Source organism: Sminthopsis crassicaudata, chromosome X (assembly GCF_048593235.1).
Source record: "Sminthopsis crassicaudata isolate SCR6 chromosome X, ASM4859323v1, whole genome shotgun sequence".
Classification (NCBI taxonomy): domain Eukaryota; kingdom Metazoa; phylum Chordata; class Mammalia; order Dasyuromorphia; family Dasyuridae; genus Sminthopsis; species Sminthopsis crassicaudata.
The window spans coordinates 84,674,498-84,694,655 of NC_133623.1; the positions used below are offsets into that span (position 1 = coordinate 84,674,498).

At 40.8% G+C, this 20,158-nt stretch overlaps 1 protein-coding gene and 1 long non-coding RNA gene across 4 annotated transcripts in view; one reads left to right on the plus strand and one right to left on the minus strand.

Moving 5' to 3' along the window:
• The window catches only part of LOC141549155 (transcriptional regulator ATRX-like), a 796,624-nt gene that overhangs the window by 416,586 nt on the left and 359,880 nt on the right, over window positions 1-20,158 (minus strand). The gene's annotated exons all lie outside the window — the stretch shown is intronic.
• Window positions 1,208-19,145, plus strand: LOC141549185 (uncharacterized). Its single transcript, XR_012484277.1, has 4 exons — window positions 1,208-1,394; window positions 6,171-8,495; window positions 11,733-11,910; window positions 14,542-19,145. It is a non-coding gene; the product is annotated as an uncharacterized LOC141549185 (long non-coding RNA).

Consider the following 20,158-nt stretch of genomic DNA (forward strand, 5'->3'; position numbering starts at 1 on the left):
TGTTTTTGTTTTTGTTTTTGTTTTGTTTGTTTATTTATCACTCTACCTTCAACTGAGGTGTCATTTTGTTTTGGGAAATCTGGAGAGCTTAGAATTTTCTGACCTACTCCTCCATCTTCCCAGAATCCTATTCTTTAGAGTCATTATTTAAAGGTATATGGAGGAGTTTAGGGGAAAGCTCAGGCCACTCCCTGATTTTACTCTCCTATCTTGGTTCCACTACCAGCAGAGAATCAATAGGAGAAAATCATGCTACACACACACACACACACACACACACACACACACACACACACACACAGACTAAGAATGAATACTAATAAGAGTTGATAATAACACTTCTTTATTTTGTCAATTTCAAAGGCACTTGAAAAGATCTTCTTTGAATCTTACCATCGCTTTATAATTTACTTAGCACAGGTACCAACACCCATCATTTTACAGATATGAAAATTAAGGTTTAGAGAGTTTTAGTGGCTAGCCTATGGTCACATAATGAGTAAGGCAGAACTTTAGTCTGAGCCTTGTGACTCCAATTCCTGTTGTCTATCCACTATGGCAATTCACCAGTAGTAGGGCAGCAAGTATTGGGGAGAAAAAGGCTCAAATCTGAAGTAGTTTTAAAAGGAAATTTATGGAGTCACTTGGTACAGGAGACTGAGCCACACAAAAGGATGTGGCTTCCCCTCGACCACACTCTGCAGGGTTTGTGTTGTATAGGGTTTAATCCTTGAAAAGAAACGGCAGGAACAGACACCCGTAAATGCCTGGGTGCCCCTGTTTCCATCCTCACCCGTTCTGGTCTTTGTCTCCTGCCTGGAGAAAGGAGGAGGTTGAAAGTCGTCCCTTCCCCAACTACCCTTTTCCTCCTCTGTCCTGGGACTGATAGAAAGAAATCCAAGGCCCATTGAAAGGCTGGTGGTTTACAGATGCCCAGGACACCCCTCCATCGCTCTCCTCCTTAGCAGCCTGGCCTCAGGAAACTAGGACCCTGGTCAGCGCTGGGTCCACTTCCAGGTGGAAGATGCACTGTGGCCCCCTCTCCTAGCCATTCTGGGGGATAGTTGCCAAGAGAAATGATCGGGACAGAAATCCCACTGCTCTCTGCTTGACGTCACAAGGCCCCTTCCTCTTTTAGCTCTCCCTCCTTTGCTTTGGGAGACTAGCCCCGCCTTTAGTGACGTCACAATGACTGCTCCCTCCCAACTTCTATTAAATGTAAGTCTCCTTTGTCTCAGTGTGAGGATGTGTGGAGACGAGAACAGTTGAAAGTCTGTGTGCCCCTCGTTGATTTCTCTCCCCTCCTTCCTTGAGACCCCTCCTCTCCATTATCCCCATCTTCCAGATTGACGAATCCGAAGAATCTTGCTAGTGCCTAAGAGGTTGTGAGAGAGGTAAGAGTCCCCTCCCCTGCTCCTGCGTCAGCCCCTCCTTTTTTCTCCATCTCTTCTTTTTTCTTCCCTCAATACCTGCCGCCTTTTCCTAAACCTCTCCCCTCCCCAATTGGCTTCTTTCTCTGCCCAAGAGGATGTGTGGAAGGTGGGTGGAAGGTCCTGGGAGTATCAGCACCTTTGTTTTTGAGTATGTTGCGTATGTCCCTAGGATAATCTCCGTGTGAGAATGTCTTCGTGGGTGTGGGAGGGGGAATCTCGGTGTAGCTGCTCCTCCTGGACTTCCCCGGCCTGCCCAGGGCCATGTTTGGAGCATGAGTTGGTTGGAGGTGGGGCTGTTGTGTAATGGTCTGAGGTGCAGTGAAAACCAGCAGGCAGAAGCCTTTGAGGCATCCTTCAAGCCACTCCTCAAATGGACTTTTCCAACCTTTCTTTCTGCCTTCCTTCCTCTCATCCTTGGCTTGGCCTTGGAGCTGGAATGAGAGGAGACAGCTTAAATTTTTTGGAAAACATATATTACCCAATATTTATTGCAATATCTTGTTTTGAAGATGAACGGAAATGGAAATTATAGGAATATCAGCATATTTTATTGTAATAAAATCCCAGTTACAAAAATGTAAGCTTATATAGAAAAATAAGGAATGATTATCTTATTTCTACAGATCTCCCTTTAACAAAATTATTCACCTTCACATGTTTTTTCCCCTTAGAAATATTTTTTGCAATTAAGTGTAAAGATGATTTTCAACATTCTTTTTTATAGGATTTTAAGTTAGGAACTCTTCTCCTTCCCTTCTTCATATTGTGTCTCGTGTCTTTTTTTGTTTAGTATCCTTTAATTTAATGATATAATTATATTTTGTTCTGGTTACAACTAGCACCTGATGAAGGGGACTTTCCAAGTACCTTGTTTCAGAACAAAATTGGAGAATTGTTCCTGAACCTTCATCTTTCTATGATTTTTGTGCCTGAAAGGAATTGTTTGATCTCCTTTTGAGAGATCTGTTGCATTTTCTCGTATAGATAGCTTGGATTTCTTTGCAAACTTCCTGTTCATATTCTTTGACCTGTTAGAGAATGGTTCTTAATCTTGGAAACTTACTCTTGGAATCAGTTCTTTCTATATGTTGCATATGTGCCAGTCCTCAGAGAACTTTGTTACAAAAATGTTTTTCCTCAATTATGTGTTTCCCTTCTGGTTTTAACTGGATTAGATCTATTTACCCCCAAACATTTCACTTTATAGAAGTACAATTAATCCATTTTATTTTCTGTGGTTTTCTCCTTTGCTTCTTCTGTCATAACCGCTTCCCTTATATACAGATGTGACAAGCCATTTTCTACTTGCTCCTCTAATTTGATATTGATTACCTTTTTGCATCTAATTCATATATACATTTGTACTTTAATTTTATATTTGGTGTGAGATGTTGAAGATTTATCAAATTTCTGTCAAACTGTTTTCTCCTTATTCTATTTGTTTTTATTAATTAGTGTGTATAGTCAGAAATATGTGAATGGAAGATAGTTTGGGACTGTTCAGTGATCAATAGCTCCCACCAGTTATTCTCTGGAAAATATTGAAAAGCAATTTCAAGAATATCATAAAAATGCAATGGGATGAGAACTTGAGATGCTGGAATTGCCAAGTCAACTTCTCTGTGACTATTTTTCAGGTTAGAGAAATAGTAGTGTCTGAAAGGGGAGAAATCACTATTATATAAACCCTTAATATTATTCATCAAAAACCAAATTCTAAGCACTCTATGATAGACACTGTGATTATTGTTGTAGTTACAGATAGATGCAAAAGATAGGAGCCTTTAGTCTACTGAGGAAATATTAATGAGCTGGAGAATATCTTGATAAGATGAATTGGATGGTCAAGAGGCTAAAATTCATGAGATCAGAAGAGGAAGAAAACTATGGTGTCTCCGTTATTCTTTCAACAAATATTTATCAAGGGCCTACTAAGTGCCAGGCACTAAGGAATAAAAAAAAAAAAGAAAAAAAAAACACAGCAATCTCAAATTTCTCAAAGATCTCACATTCTAATAGGAAAGACAATGTACAAACAGCTGAAGTACCAACAAACTACAGAGAGGGTAAATTGGAAGTAAACAAGAGAACAAGATTCTAGAGGTAAGGAGGCCAAGAAAAGGCTTCTGGTAGAAGGTGGGATTCTAAATGGGAACTGAAATAAGTCAGGGAAAACAAGTGGTGGATATGAAGAAGAAGAACATTGCAGGGAGGAGGGGCAGCCTTTGAAAATGGCCAAAGATGGGGGATGGAGTGTCCAGGGTAAATAGCAGTTAGGAGTAGGGCTTCCTTTAGGTGAATGGGAGCTGCTAGGACATCTTGGGGTGGCGGGTGTGACAAGATGTTAGAAAGATAACTCTGGCAGCAGGATGGAGGACAGACTGCAGTAGGCAGAATCCTGTGGCAGGAAGACCACCCAGCAGCTACTGAAGTAGTCCAAGCATGAGGAGATGAAGGATGTCTACCCTGAGTCTTCTCCAGAATCCCTTGCAGCTTCTTCAGGTGTATAGAGGATGGGTCCTTGTCAAATGGATCAGACAGAAGTCAGAGATTAGAGCAATGAGTGGATCTTGCAAAAAGAGTAAACTTGATTCCAAAACACCCATCCCTGATCGATTAGGAGAATCCTAAAGTAAAGTGAAGCCCGGACTGCTCTCCCCAGGTTGATTTACTTCTTCAGCTAGCCTGCCCTCCATACCCTGTGAGTTGCACCTGGTTGGCAGTTTACTGGAGCTGCTGGCCCTTTCTCTATGGGACATACTTCCCCCAGTGATGGTTGTGAGAGAAGGAAGAAGACTGGCTGGGCTAGAGAATGCTGTCACTGCAAGACTTTGCTGTGGTTTTGTGTGCATTGGACCAATTGGTCAGCCATTGTTTCTGATACTGATGAGGAAGGTGGGCTCTGTCTTTCTAATGATTTCTCCCCTCCATGATACCTGAGCCACCAGGGCTGGTGGCTTAAAAGGACCTGCTCTTGCCAAGGTTCTGGGGTTCAGGGCAGGGCTTGGTCTCTATCTGGGTCTGTGGGGAGACACTGGACAAGGTGGGAATGATGATTTGTTTGCCACATTCTGCACCCCTTTCTCCCACAACTGCCTTTAAAAGGCAACAGCCACCTCTCTGAATCTGTCAACACTGTGAAGGAAGCAAAGCCTGTCCTGAAGGACTATTCCTAGGCACTCTTTGTATTATCTGCCAAATAGTCAGGGAAAGGGTGGCCCTGGCAACACAGCCACTAAAGTTCTCATCCCACTTGCATTTTCTTGATGTTTTTGACAGTGTCTTTCAAATTTTTCCAGAGATAAACTGATTGGAGGCTTCTGCTTACTATGGACCCCAAACCCATCTCCTATTTAAAGAGAGCCCTGTTCTGCCCCAGCCATAAATGAATGAATTCATGAAAAAAGCATGTGTTGAGCTCTTACTATGTGCACAGAACTGTACTAAGTGATGAGGTCCTGGATGGTTGGTCCGGTTGGAAGAGAAAGACTGAAGATGAAGAAAAGTATGATGTGTCAGTTATGTAGTCCATAAGCATTCATAAAGTGCCTACAAAGTGCCAGGCATTTGGGAAGAAAAAGAAAAGCCAAAGACAATGTCTTTTCTGAAAGGTCTCAGATCTAATAGGGGAAGCAAGATACAAACAGCTGATGTACAAAGAAATCACAGGATGAAATTGAGGGCATAAGGTAAACAGTAGAGAATGAAGAAGAGTTAAGCATATAGAAGTGATTTTTGTAAATGGTCTTTGTAAGAATTTCACCCCAAAAGAGATGTATTATATGGGATGATGATCAGAGGGGAGAAACGGATCTAAGCAGAGCTGTTTTTAAGGGTGGGGGAGAGATGGACATGTTTATAAGTAGAGGGAAGCATCCAGTACACAGGAAGATATTGAAGTGAGACAACTGGATGAAAGAGGGAGCACTTATGCAGGTATCCAGGGATTTGGCTCACTAAGGAGTAAGCACATCTTTCTGTGTGAGATGGGGCAGAGGAGACAATGGCAGAGAACTTCCGAGTGATGTGAGTGATGATGAGGAGGGAACCAGAGGGAGCCCTTAGGGAATGACCTCCATATTTTCAGTAAAATATGAGGCAAGGTTCTCAGCAGAGAATGTGGGGACGTGTTGTGGGAAGGAGCCATGGGAATTTTGAGGACGGATGAAAACTTTTTGAAGAGCCGTTGTGGTGAGTGGGAGAGTGAGTTAATTAGAGAAGTATAAAAAGATTACCTTGGGGCTATAGGAGTAGTTTTGTCAACTTTTTCGCAAATTAATTGATGTTTTAATAGGGAAGAAAGAGGCATGGATCAAATCCAGTGGAGAAACAATGGTAGACATCAGTCCTCATACATAGGACTTGGAAGTGAAATGAATTTAGTGCCAGCCCTTTACCAATTCACTGTCAAACATTTTCAGATTGGGAAATGGAAACGAAATGGCATTTTGGGCCAGGCCTTTCATTATTCTATTAATATAGCACAGCAGCTGTAGGAAGAATGGGGTTTTCAGGAAAGTGAGCTTCTTTTCATAGAGGATCTATATTTTTTCTTTGATGATGATACAGGATGCATTGTTGTCTGTGGGGATGACAGATGACCAGTGTGGGTCAGGGTGCCTCTGACGATTTTGAGTCATTGTTCAGTTGTGTCTGACTCTTTGTCACCCCATTTGGGATTTTCCTGGCAAAGGTATTAGAGTGGTTTGCCTTTTTCCTCTCCAACTTATTTTCCAGATAAGTAACTGAGGCAGTGTTAAGTGATTTGCACAGGATTACACAACTAATAAGTGTCTGAGGCCAGATTTGAACTTCTGAAGATGGGCCCTCCTGACTTCAGGTTCAGCACTCAATCCACTGAGCCACCCAGCTGCCTGTAGTTGTGCTGCCATGTTCCCACTGGTTCCCTCTGATGCCTAGGTGAGTGTTACTAGAGTAGGTGTCTGCCTGGCAGAGCTTTCCAGGGTCTTTGGTGCTGAAGTGATATTATTTATCTTTGATGATATCTCGTCTAAGCTTAGATGGCGTGTAAAACCTTGAAAATGTATTTCAGCAAAAGGTAAGTCTGAGATAAGATCTTCTCACCTTAGAGGGAGAATAGGATGTGAACAAGAATGCTGCCAAATGTTCATGTGGTGAAAGTGGATCCTTTTAGGGAATGACTTTTAACATTAAAAAAAATAAACTTTCCTCTCATCCTTCCAGTCTTCTACAGATGAGGGTTGTCTAGTGATATGGGAATTAAAAAGGCAGCACATTCTCATAGACACACTGCTGAATTCTGCGATAGGAAAATCTGATTTCACATCCTACCTTACTAGCTGTGGACACTCCCTGGAAGTGTGACCTCAGACACCTCCCATCACCACTCTGGCCTTCAGGTTTTTTCCCCTGTAACAGGAGAAGTTTCAACTAATTGACCTTGAACGTTGCTTCCAGATCTCTGAGCCTAAGTGAGATGTAAGACAAGCCCCTTTACTTCCCTGGGCTTCAGGTTCCTCTGTAGCATAAGGGGATTGGACAAGGTGGACTCAGAGTGCTTTGCACTGGAGATTTAAGTCTATGATCCTCTGGATTCATTTGGTGGTTTAAGGTAAGGACTGGATGAAGAGGGACTTGAGGCAGCAGATAGAGCACGCACACAACAGATTGGAAGGAGAGGCTTGGCTTGGGGTGGAGGCCAATGGCTAGAATAGTGGGACAAAGAGTTGGAGAAGCCAGATTGAAGAATCAACTCTACTCTATACAAAGATATATCTAGTCTCCCTCACTATCTGATTTTGGTATAGCCCAGGCTTAAATTTACTTTGAGCTTTGGGCTTTCCTGATTTGACATTTTGTTCAAAACTGGCTAGGTATTTAACAAATATCATTCCTAGCGCAGACCAGCCCTCTTCTAGTACATTTTTGCTCCAAGTTTTGTCCTAGTCTGTGGCTGTGTTTCCACTTTTCCTGGAGCACAGCCTCTGGACTTGGTCGCTCACTCTTTCCCTTGGATTCATCTGCTAGTGAATTTCTGACGTGGCTTCTTCTCTGTCAACCAAGTAGCAGGATATGGCCATTTGTCTTCCCAGCTTCTTGGGTCAGGGGTGACATAGGAGACAGTTTTGGGACTGACCTTGGATCCTCCAACATCTTTTGCCTGTATTTATTGTGTGTACTGAGTCACCTCAGGTCTCCATTCTTGAGGTAAGTTTCCGAGAGCCTCTAGGGGCTCCTGGTTAGATTCCTGGACCCCCTGAGGTCTGCTGGGTCCCCTCAGTGATGCTCCTCGTGGGTAAGATAGCATCCTGGATCCTGAGAGGATCCTCAAGCTTCTGCCTGCCCTTTTCTGTATTCCATGGGGAAATTGCCCAGCAGCAATTACCTCCAGCTTCCTCCAGTTCAGACATGGCCAGGGGCAGACATGCATACACGTCTCTCCCAGCCCATTGATTGCTTTTGTCTCCTACCTCTTGGAGAAAGGAGGGTGAGCTTGGCCTCTCTCCCAGACCACCCTCTTCCTCCTCTACTCTGGGGCTATTGAAGCTGCTGGGCTCTTCCCTTCTGTGGAGCCTCCAGATCCTCTGCCTCCCTGCTGTCCCTGTGTTCCATAAATGGAGTGACCTTGGACAACCACAAGCTGAGCTCAGTAACACTACCCCCTCCCCCCCAGCCTCAGCAGTTGCCCTCAGGAACCTGTGACCCTGCTCAACCCTGGGCCTCTTGCAAGTAGAGGATGCACTCTGGGACCCTCCCCTCACCAGGCTGGGAGATGGGAGTTGAGAGAAATGATGGGGGGGCTTTCCAGTGCCCTGGGCCTGCCAGAATATAGCCCCCTTCCCTCTCTTCTCCCTCCTCCTTTTTCTCTAGGTGGAGACCAGCTCTGCTGGCAGTCTTCTCTGTCAGAGATGGAGGAGGAGGAGGAATTTCCCTTTCCCTCTTGAATCTGGAAGGGATCTGTGTGCAGCTGGAAATTTGCCTACCCCCAGCCCCCTCCCCTTTACATCAGCCATCACAAAGACCCCCACCCCTGCCTGACTGATACTGAAGCTCCTGCACTTATCTTCTTAGACGTGAGAGGTAAGCCCTCCCTCCTGGCACTCCCCCTCCTGCCCCACCTCCCTTATTCCCCCATTTTATTCTCTTCAGTCCCCTTTTCAACCTTCACCTGAACCTCCCCTCCCCCACCAAATTAGTTTGTTTTAATTACTGAATGGGTAGATATGGGTGTGGGTGGAGGTTGCCATGAATATTAATACCTTTTTTTTGCCTCTGTTGTGTTTTAGATAGGACCATATGTGTGCTTGTGTATGGGTGTTTGTGTCCATGTGTTTACCTGTGTGGACCTCCTCCTCCAGGTCTGCTCCTCCCTGGTGCTTCTTGCCTGCCCAGGCAGTTAGTATGGTGGGTTGTGGTAAGGTGGAGGCCAGCAGGGAGAAGCCTTTAGGGACACTTCTTCTCACCCCACTTCAGGTGGACTTTTCAATCCTTCGTTCAGTCTTGGAGCTAGGGAGAGAGGAGACAGTATAGGAACTCATCCCATCCTATTCTCCATGTATTCTCTTTTGCTTGAGGCTCTTTAATTTTGTTTTTCTTCTGGTTCCAACCATAACCTGGTAAATGCAACATTTCCATGTTCCCGTTTTGGAACAAAAAGAGGGACTATCCCTAACCTGGTGAATCTGTATGATTTACAGACTGTAAGAAGAGAATTGTTTTAATTTCAGTTATCCCATTATGAGGGATTTGGAGTATTTTGTCGTAGGGCTCTTGATAGGTTGGATTTCATCCTTTGAAAAATCCCTATCCTTTCACTTATTGGGGAGGGAGTCTTAATCTTGGCAACCGGAATCAGTTCCTTCCATATCTTGCCTGACTACAAATTCTTAGAGAACTTTCCTGCAAAGATGTTTTTCCTCACTTAACTATTACCCTTCTCATTTTACCTGTATTTAATGTTTGGGCAAAAACATTTTAGCTTTATAGAAGCAGAATTATTCATTTTATTGGCTGTGATTTTCCCCATGTTTTCTACCATGACATCTTCCCCTATCCATAGAAGTGAAAAGTAAATTCCTCCTTACTCCTCTCATTTTCTATTGTTGCCCCTTTTACACTTAATTCATGTATCTCTTTGTAGTTTAACTTTACAGGTGGTATTTGTTGTTCCTGTCCTGTCAGATTTCTGGCAAATTGCTTTTCCCTTATCCTATCTTTTTTTTTAATCAAACTGTATGTCCTCTTCTGTCCCAACCCACATACCCTTTTCACTGACCTAAGCATTCTGCTAGATTTATTAAATACTATTTTATTTTGTTTGATTCTGTGTTACTTACCCAAGCTTTTCCAGTGATTAACCTCTCAATTTTACCAAAAAGAAAAAAAAAGCAAAAAAACAAAACAAAAAAAAACAAAAAAAAATACTTTTTCCCCAGTAACATTTACATTTTTTAACCTTTTACTCCAAAATTTTGAATTTCAAATTCTCTCTTCCTCCTTGTCCCCAAATTGTATAATACAATACAATAATATACAATTCTTTCAGTCATTCTGTTGATGGATATTGCCTCAATTTCCAGTTTTTTGCCACCACAAAAAGAGCTGTTAAAATTATTTTTGAAAACATAGCTCTTTTCCCCTTTCTTCCCTGAAAGCTTTCTATCCCTTTCAAATACAGACCTAATATTGGTGTTGCTTGGTCAAAAGTTATGCATGGTTTTATAGCCTTTTGGGCATAGTTCCCAAATGCTCTCCAGAATGGTTAAATTAGTATACAACTTCACCAATAGTAAATTAATGTTTAATTTTCCCAAAACCCCTCCAACATTTGTCACTTTTCTTTTCTATCATATTTGCCAATCTCTGGCAGGTATGAGGGAGTAGCTCAAACTTGTTTTAATTTGCATTTCTCTCATCAGGAGTTATTTAGACCATTTTGTTTCATATGAATCTAAATAGCTTTGATTACTTAAGCTAAAAACTGCCTGTTAATATCCTTTAACTGCATACCAATTGAGAAATGCTTCTTATTTCTATAAATTTGAATTGGTATGGTGTACACACTAGCTTGAGATGTGAAGGATGAAAAAAAACGGGCAAAACTTCCAGTTCTGTAGTGATCCTAACTAGGAGGGTGATAGTGTATTCAGTTGCTGAATAAAATGAGATACCACATGTAAAACCCTTTCTACTGCTCTCATTGAGTTGGGAGGAAAGCTCTTGAAATTATGTCATCTAAATCATGGAAGAGCCAATGGGCTTGGAGAGGTATGTGTGTGATATTGCTAGACTCAGGTCTTAGGCTTTCCACAATGAGTCCTTTGATATTGATTCCCTCCCCCTAGCTTCCCCCTTAGACTTGGACCTGCCTCAATGCTTAGCAGCCCAGATTCCCTTTCCAGATGTTGTTCCCATTTCAGCAGGGCTGGCATCTGTGGCACCTCTGGGATATTTGCCAGGTGTCTGCATGGAGACAAACTGTAATGTATTTTCAAACATAAATTCCAGGGAGTAGAATGGGATATCATTCTTGACAATCTCTGCCATTGGCAAAGAGCCCTACTCTTGTTGCAGGGGTGCAGATTGCAATGGAGATACTTCTATATATTTTCCCATGTTTACTCTGTGTAAACTTGACCTTTGGAGATTCATAGGTAACTTAGCCATTTACTGTTTATTTATATTTATCGATGCCTTTTGAGGAAACCAACTGAATTCCTTCTTGAATCAAGGAGGTGATATCCCCCGGAAAATACTTAAGGGGCAACAAAACTAGGAGGTAGCTCCTGGTTAAAGATTTTCAGCAAATTGTTGTATTTTGCTGAGAATCCCTTCTCTCTGTTTCTAAAATAAATCTGCCTAAGTGAAACAAGAGTGTCAGGTGTCTCCAGAGCAAGCTTAAAAAGCTTTATGATTGGGAAGCCTTCCTTGTCAGGAACTCCCGTACACGTTTGTTTTCTATTGCCTTACGGAGAGTAGCCCAAATACCACCTCAGCTACAGCTATGCCTGTAGCTCTCAGTCATCCACCCTTCCTTTAACGTCCCCCTTCCCCTCGGAGTCCTCCCCTCCCAGTTTCTGTAAATGAATCGCCCCTCAAACACCCTAAGGTGCCCCTGGCCTCAGGAACCCAGGACCCTGGTCAGCGCCGGGCCTACTTCCAGATGGAAGATGCCCTGTGACCCTCTCCCCTAACCAGGTTGCGTGATGGAGACTGAGAGAAATGATTTGGGAGGTGGGGGCGCTTCCACTGCTCTGGGCCTGATGTCACAAAGTTCCCTCCTCTCCCTCCTCCCTTCCCCCCCCTCTGGGAGATTAGCACCGCCCTGCGATGACGTCACAGTGTCTGCTTCCTCCCACCTTCTATTAAATGTAAATCACCTCCTCCGAGTGAGGATGTGCTGGGACGAGAGCATTTGAAGGTCTCCATGCCCCTCGTCCCCTTTCCAGACTGACCGATCCCGAGGGTCCTGCTAATGCCTAAGCGGCTGTGAAAGGTAAGCCCCCCCCAACTCTGCTCCTGCCTCAGCCCCTCCTTTCTCTTCTCTCTCTTTCCCACCCCCGCCTTTTCATGAACCTCCTCACTCCCCAGTTGGCTTCTCCTAGTGTCTAGGAGGATTTACGGAAGAGTGGGGGGAAGGACCTGGGGGTATCAACACCTTTGTTTTTGTGTGTGTTGTGTATGAAGGTCGGATCATCTGTGTGTGTGTCTGCGTGGGTGCGGGTGGAGGCTTACGTACGTGTGTGAATCTCAATGTGCCTGTTCCTCCGGGGCTTCCCCTGCCTGGCCAGGGCTCTGTCTGCAGGGCTGTGAGATTGGTGGAATGGAGGGTGTCGTAGATTGTATTTGGGTGAGGTGCAGACCGGAAGGGAGAAACCTTTGGGGACTAGACTTCGCTTCCCTCTTCAGACAGACGTTTCCCTTCCTTTCTTTCTGCGTCCTTTCCTCCCATCCTTCCCTTGGACTTGGAGCTTCAGAGAGAGGAAGCAGCTTAGAAAATGTTTTTCCATATCTATCTATCTATCTACATATATATGGAAAAACATTTATATACATATATATATATATATCCCAATATTTATTGTGATATCTTGCCTTGAAGTCAAAGGGAATGGAAATTATAGGAATACGAACATATTTTATTGTTATAAAATTCCACTTATCAACTTACATAGCAAAATATTAATTAATTAATTAATGAAATAATAATTTTTATAACGATCTCTCCCTTCACAAAATAATTCATCTTTAAATTTGTTTTGTTTTGTTTTGTTTTCTTTTGTTTTTTCCCTTAGAAGCATTTTTTTTTTCAGTTACCTCTAAAGATGATTTTCAACCTGCTTTTTTGTAAGATTTTAAAGTTAGGAACTCTACCCTTCCCCTTCTCCATATTGTCTTATGTTTGATGTTTTTTAATGATGTAGTTAAACTTTGTTCTGGTTACAGCCAGCACCTAGTCAAAGGGACTTTCCAAATTCCTTGTTTCCAAACAAAAATGGAGAATTGTCCCTGAACCTTCTTGTTTTTATGATTTAGAGGCTGAAAGAAGAGAATTGTTTTAATGTGCACTTTTCTCTTTATGAGAGATTTGGTGCATTGTGTCATATTTATAGCTTAGGTTTCTTTCTTCAAAAAATCCTTGTTCATATTCTTTGACCTATTGTAGAATGGCTCTTAAATCTTGGGAACTGAAATCAGTTCCTTCAACATGTTGCATATGTACCAGTCCTTAGAGAACTTTGCTAAAAAGATGTTTTTCCTCAATTAAGTGTTTCCTTCCTGATTTTAAATATATTTGATCTATTTGTGCAAAAGCATTTCAACTTTATAGAAGCATATTTTTTGGGATTCTCTCTGTTGCGTGTTTTGTCATAACCTGTTCCCTTACACATAGATATAAAAAGTAATTTGCTTCTTGCTTCTCTAATTTGCTCTTGATTGCCCTTTTACATCTAATTCATGTATGAATTTGTAACATAATTTGATCATTAGTGTGATAGTTGTTGTTCCCTATCAAATTTCTGGCAAATTGCTTTTTATACTATTTTATTAAATAAATAATCAGATAAAGGAGTACTTGACCTAGTCTTCTACCTGTTATTACATGTGTGTATGCATATATGTATGTGTATATTGTTTACATGTGTATATATATTTGTGTTTATGTATATATACATATTTGCATAAATACACATGTTTGTATGAAATAAAGTCCTTAAATAGATCAAAATTATGTAAGAATAATTTGGTATTGAAACAAGTATTTGTGGGACCTATCCAGTATTCTATTGATTACTTAAGGTAAATCAGAAATGTTTTTGGTGGGAAATGGAGAAGAGAATTTTAGTACATTCAGTTTTCTTAGAAGATGTTTCCAACAGGTGACCATTCACCCTCCATAGACTGCCAATTTTCTGAGTCTTATGGAGCCCCTTCATCAACACCAACCTTTGTTTCACAGCTGCCAAGGATTCTGTAAATCTCATTATGTCTAATGGTATGATGAAAACTGAGTGATAGTACTGTAACTCCAACATCTCCCTTTTTAATTTCATCCAGCATGGATGTAATTTCATATTGATCTACTCATGACTCCTTGGAGTAGATCAATATGAAATTACATCCATGTTGGATGAAATTAAATTTAATGTCCACCTGTCAGCATTTCCTAATCAATCTAACCTCATCCAGTGACTATCTCTAAGATTTACCACCATGGTTATTTTTGATGGCTTTTAGGATAGAGCGATGACCATCTTTGTCCTATATGTTGGCTATTTGGAACATAATGATATCATTGCTAATCTTATCAAGGCATTGGAAGAAATCATCCAGGACAACTCCCAATCCCTCAAAGATCTAGAAATGTCTCTTGACTAGACAACTACCTCCTTGCCTCTATAAGGGAGTCTCAACAATTCCCATCAATTTGAGCTACAGCTGACCCATTTCTTAAGGACAATTGCATGCTTGAACTTCATCAGAAGCTCCTTTCAAAGGGTTTGGGGACAAGCTTCTGGGGATCTACTGTCCTCTCTAGTGAAACTTTCCTAATTGTTATTTTGCTTTTTATATGTAGCCTTTGCATTTTAATAAGATTTGTGTCTTCCAAACTTGCCTCAATCAGGTTTCACATGGCCTTGCAGGAGGGATATCAACGCATACCTCAGCCTCTGCAAGGGACATCTCACCTTTGGATGCTGCTTGGGTGCAATTCACATCCATCTCCACCCTTATCAGCTTGAAGCAGTTTTATCAGATGAGACCTTCATCCCTTGCCCCAAATGAATTTGGGTCCCAGTTCTTTGAGAGGAGAATAATAGAGTCACAGCATCTGTCCCAACCCAGTAATCCTGACACTTTGTCTCAGGAATTTAACTGGACCAAAAGGACCCTTTACCTCTTCCATGTATATGGAGGTGTTGCCCCAGCCCCAGAATAAAAGGGTCTTTTATGTTTTTTTTCCATGCATATCATAATTCAATTGCAGGGGCATTTCCCATGCATACCTTACCTGAAATTGTCCAAAAGTATGCAGAATCTTCTGAGGTCATCCAATTTTCCTGCTCTGTCCAATTCTCCTAATTTGTTTTTACTTACTTTTCCTTCTCTATATAAACCCTCATCTCTGCTGGGTGGCCCCTCTCCCTTAGGGTTAGGGTTATGGTTATAGGGTACATCACCCCTTAACCCAGTAAATGCCCAAATAAATGCCTTTGCTTGATTTGGAGATGGTTTGAGTGTGAATCTTTCAGGGACACTACCACAACCCAGGTCTCAGCATGGGTATCTAGCTGTAGCATTGTAAGAGAACAAAAGTCATTCTGGGAATCCCACACTAAACTGAAAGTTGGATAGAGTATTTTGCAGTTACCTTAACTAGATACCAAGATCAGAGGTCTGATGCCTTATTTGGTAGAGCAGGCTCCTGCACTCCATTTGTTAGAGGAAGCATTTGTAGTGTTCTAGAAAATCCATGACCACAGAAGCTGGCCAAGTGAGGCATTTAGGGAAACAATCCAAGAGGAATTTAGAATAAAGGTAATATTACATTGTATGCAATTTAGTGATCCAAAGTGGACGTCCATGTTGCTGCTTGTGCCTAGGACACAAAATGGAGCCTGAGTTGCTAGAGAGACTCCCAAGTATAAAGGATCTTGTAGGTAAGAGTTTAATATACTAGGACCCAAAAACCTGCATGCAAGTTCTACATTTCTTTGTTAGGGTGGTTCTCTGCCCTGTAGGTATATGGGATGCTTGTGACTTTGGTGGTATTGTGAGAATGGGAATAGAAGTAAGGATAGTGGAACACTAGCTGCTTCCTTTACATAAGCTGTTGCTTTGTGAAGCACACTGGGACTGGTTGGCTTCTCAGCTTACAGAAGAACAGGATTTGGGGGGACATGCTGTCTAGGAATATCAGTATAAGAGAACCCTCCCCTTAGAATCATGATCCAGGCTTCTAATGGGGCAGCTAGATTGAAAATTCGAAGATTCAAGGTGCTGAGACCTTGAGTAACAAGTCCTACAGTTATTTAAATTGAGTGTTTTGGAAGTGTTGTATTGTATTGTAGGTGGCTCAATGGGGGTCACTTGAGGAGAGAAGTATGTGGGTATATAGAAGTAGGTTAACCATAAAATTAGAGTATTCACAATGGACTAGATAAAATAACTGAAAATCATGTGTTTTTTTTTTAAACCAATAAACATGTATTATATTTGCATTCTTGGAGCTTTCATTGATTTTGATTGAAAACAAAAAGAGTTTTTAAAAAATGGATGTGAATTCATTTTAGTCCAATACCTTTTATTTTAGTTTGACAATCCCAGGAATTAGTAGGTCATTTTAAAAAATTTCAACCCTGCAACACATTTCTCAATTAGGCATAGTTCAAAATTTAGGTAAGAAATACTTTTTTAAAATGAAAATGCCATGCTTAAATTTTAGACAGTTGTGGGTATGACAATATATCTAGTCAACATAATGTGCTTATATTTCACTTTTGATCTTAAATTTTCTAACTTGTAAATAAACATGATTGAAAAAGTGAAAAAAAAAAAGAAAAGTCAGATCAAAAGGGAAAAATTGAGAGTGAGAAAAAAAAAACCAAGCAAAGAAGCAACAACAAAAAGAAAATACTATGATGTGATCCACATTCAGTCTCCATAGTCCTCTATTTGACTGTTGATTGCCCCTTTCATCAAAAGTATATTGGAATTGAATCACCTTATTATTACAAAGAACCTAGTCCATCATAGTTGACCATCACATAATCTTGTTTTATCTGTTTACAATATTCTTTTGCTTGTGCTCACTTCATATAAGTTCATGTAAGTCACTTCCAGGCTTTTCTGAAATCACAGTGTTCATCATTTCTTATAGAACAATAATTTTCCATTACATTCATATAACATAACTTATTCTTCCATTCCCTAACTGGTCAGCATTCACAGGTGGGAATATGTAGGATTTTCACACCTTTCCCTAAAAGAGTCAAGGATTTTAGATATATTCTAGAATGCAAATAATATCATAACTTATAAACAAAATAATTTAGCCACTCAAACAATATAATCTCACAGGGGAAATCATGGATTTATATTGAAATGATGGACTTCCCAATATTCCTGATGAAAAGCCTAGAATTACATAGAAATTTGGAAATGGAAATATAACATTCAATAGAAGACTGGCAAAGTTTGCAGGTGAAAGTCTGTCTATATTCACTTCTATGGCTAGAGTCCCATTGATGAGCAACTCCCAAACATCATCATGGCAACATAGAGACCTCAGGAGAGTAATAAAGTGGGAGGTGGACTCCAACAGAGGGAGAGCCAAAGGGAATTGATGGATCCTGGGGAGAAAGAGAAGATCACTGGAGAGGAAAGAAGAGTTGTCTTAATTGTTATGGAACCAGCCAATCCAACAAACATGTATTAAGTGCCTGCTGTGTATATGTCAGGTACTGTGATCAAGTACAAATCTTTTGTACTTTGAAGTTGTCACCAGATAAAAATAAAAGCTGTCCTATATTTGTTACATTATTATCCTGATTGGTCACATGCAAGTTTAAGGGGCTTTACCCTTACTTTGTGGACAATTCAAAGCCAAATTCTGATGTCTGCTGGGGAAATCAGGGCTTCCTGATAAAAGCTACTCTGAGAGACCATATTGTATTCTGGAAAGAACTTCAGCTGCCATGGAGTTAGAGAACCTGGGTTCAAATGCTGCTTCTGAGGCTTAGTACCTGTGTGACCCTGAGGAATGACTTGTTGGACCTCCCTTTCTTCTCCTGGCTAAAGGGGGACATCAGTGAGGTCACCAGAGTAACCAGTATGATGTTTGTTCCCTTCCTTGATGATGCATGTCTCATCATAACAGCTGCTTGCTTTATAAGTCTTCTTATGCATACTGCTCTGCAGTCAGCATCTATATTTCCTTTTCTCTGACCCTGGTTCTGCCTTTCTCTACCTCTGCATCTCTAGATATATCTTTTTTCTCTGTCAATAAGCACAATATACACAATGCCTGTATGTACACATGTGGGTATGTTCTGATACTTTGTAGCCCCTGGTGATTTAGATCCTGACACTCCTACCTGACACTCTGAAGATGCCTACCTCCTTCCTCCTACCGAGGGATCATAATGGACTCCTGATAGAGGTAGCCTGAATGTCCTCAACTCAGGATTCCAAATATCCTTGGCCACAACCAGTCACAATGTAAACTTGTGGACTGGAACCAACTACTGCTTCCATGCTGGACACTAAAATTTACCTTTGCAAAGGATATATTTAACCAAAGGTGGGCTGGCTGACTTCATCTTGATTTCCATCGGAAAAAATATAAAAACCTTATCCAACTCCCTGCCTTTTCAACAAGCCAGGGAAAATATCATGGTTGGGCTTTTTGATACAGGGGTCTTCCATAACTGTTTATATTTTCACATTTACATTCATTAAATGACTCAACTAAATGATAATTTGCAGGGATTAAGCTAAAGCAGCAGTCACTCATACAGTGGCAGGGGATAAGCTCTGCTAGAGTTATATATGATCATTTGTGCTACTCGGCATGGGAAGAATTCCTTTTTGCTTTTTTAATTCAGGTATTCTGCTTTTGTCCCCTAAACACATAAGATTCTGCCAGAGATCAAATGGAGCAAAGGAAAGTTTGGCCTTAGTTAGCTTTGAAAGATTCAACTTGTCTGGCTACTATAACAATAGATCTCAGTTCCAGTTCCTTACTGAGAAGATCTCCAGAATAAAGTATGTGAATTTAGGCAAATACCCTTTCAGCAGTGATATTCATTATTCTGAAGACCCTCCCAGTTTTGTCTGTGTGTATGTTGAGGACCCTTCTAATGTGGTCAGTCTATATATAGTCACAGGTTCTCCTGGTGCAGTGACTTTCTGGATTGAAAGTCCCTTTCATCTCTGACACTCTGTGATATCTGAGTGTAATGTCACCTTAGAACCATGAGCTCATTATGAAAGTGATAATATTGCCTCATTTACCTCTTCTGCAGAATTAAGGAATTGCTTTTAGATGAAGCATTTTAGGTTAGAGACAGATGTTGGTCTCTATATATAAACTGTCATTTCTACCTGTCTCTATTTTACTCCTGACCTCTTTGTGTTTGAGGTAAAATTGAAATTACTAGAATCCTTTGTGTAACTAAAAAGCAGATTACTACAATGTCTATTACTAGAAGGTATTGAGAGGGAAATTTGGGGAAGGAAAAGACCTCTTCTTGAGCTCTTAGGACTAAAGTGGTGGGTACATTACTACCACCAGCCTGGGTCTTCTGAGATGCTCAGTGTCCATTTTTTATATTCTCATTTTCTGCCAGAGCTCAGTCCTTTTGTCTCTTTCTTCTGTTTTGATTGATCCAGTTCTACCAATTCCTGTCTCAGCTTACTTTGACTTTGATCCTTCTTTTCATTTCCAAACAGAAGGAATTTCGATCTTTTTGCTAGGATGCCTCCTAGCTTTCATACAGTTTCCTAAAGGCATAACCAAATCCCTAAAGGCAGTGTTGTTGGCTGATTCCAAAAGACAGATAAACCTTTTTCTATTTTGGTTTTGGTTCACTTAATAACTTATCTTGACTAAGAAAGGTGAAGGGGGTGGCATAATCAGGGAAGCTCCATATTTTTATATAAAAATTCTCCTAGCTCCAACAGTGTGTGACCAAAGACCTTTCCCCCAACCTAACCTTTTAAGACCATCACTAGAGCTGAAAGGAATAAACAGGGCTTTCTTTAAAATATCTAAAACCATCATCAAGCATTTTCTATAATGGGGATAAGATCAGGAATGAAGCAAATATGCCCATTCTCACGACTATTATTCAATATTGTACTAGATATATTAACTCTTGCAATAAGAGAAGAAAAAGAAATTGAAGGAATTAGAATAGGCAGTGAGGAAACAAAACTTTCACTCTGCAGATATTATACCTAGAATATCCTAAAGAACAAACTAAAAGCAAGTTGAAATAATTAACAACTTTAGCACAATTGCAGGATATAAAATAAACTCATGTAAATCATTAATATTTCTATGTATAACCAGCAAAGCCCAGCAGCAGGAGAAAAAAAAATCCCATTGAAAATAACTGCAGATATTATAAAATACTGGGAGTCTACCTGCCAGGATAAACTCAGGAAGTATATGAACACAAAATACTTTTTTACACGAAGTCAGATTTAAACAATTGGAATAATATCAATTGCATGTC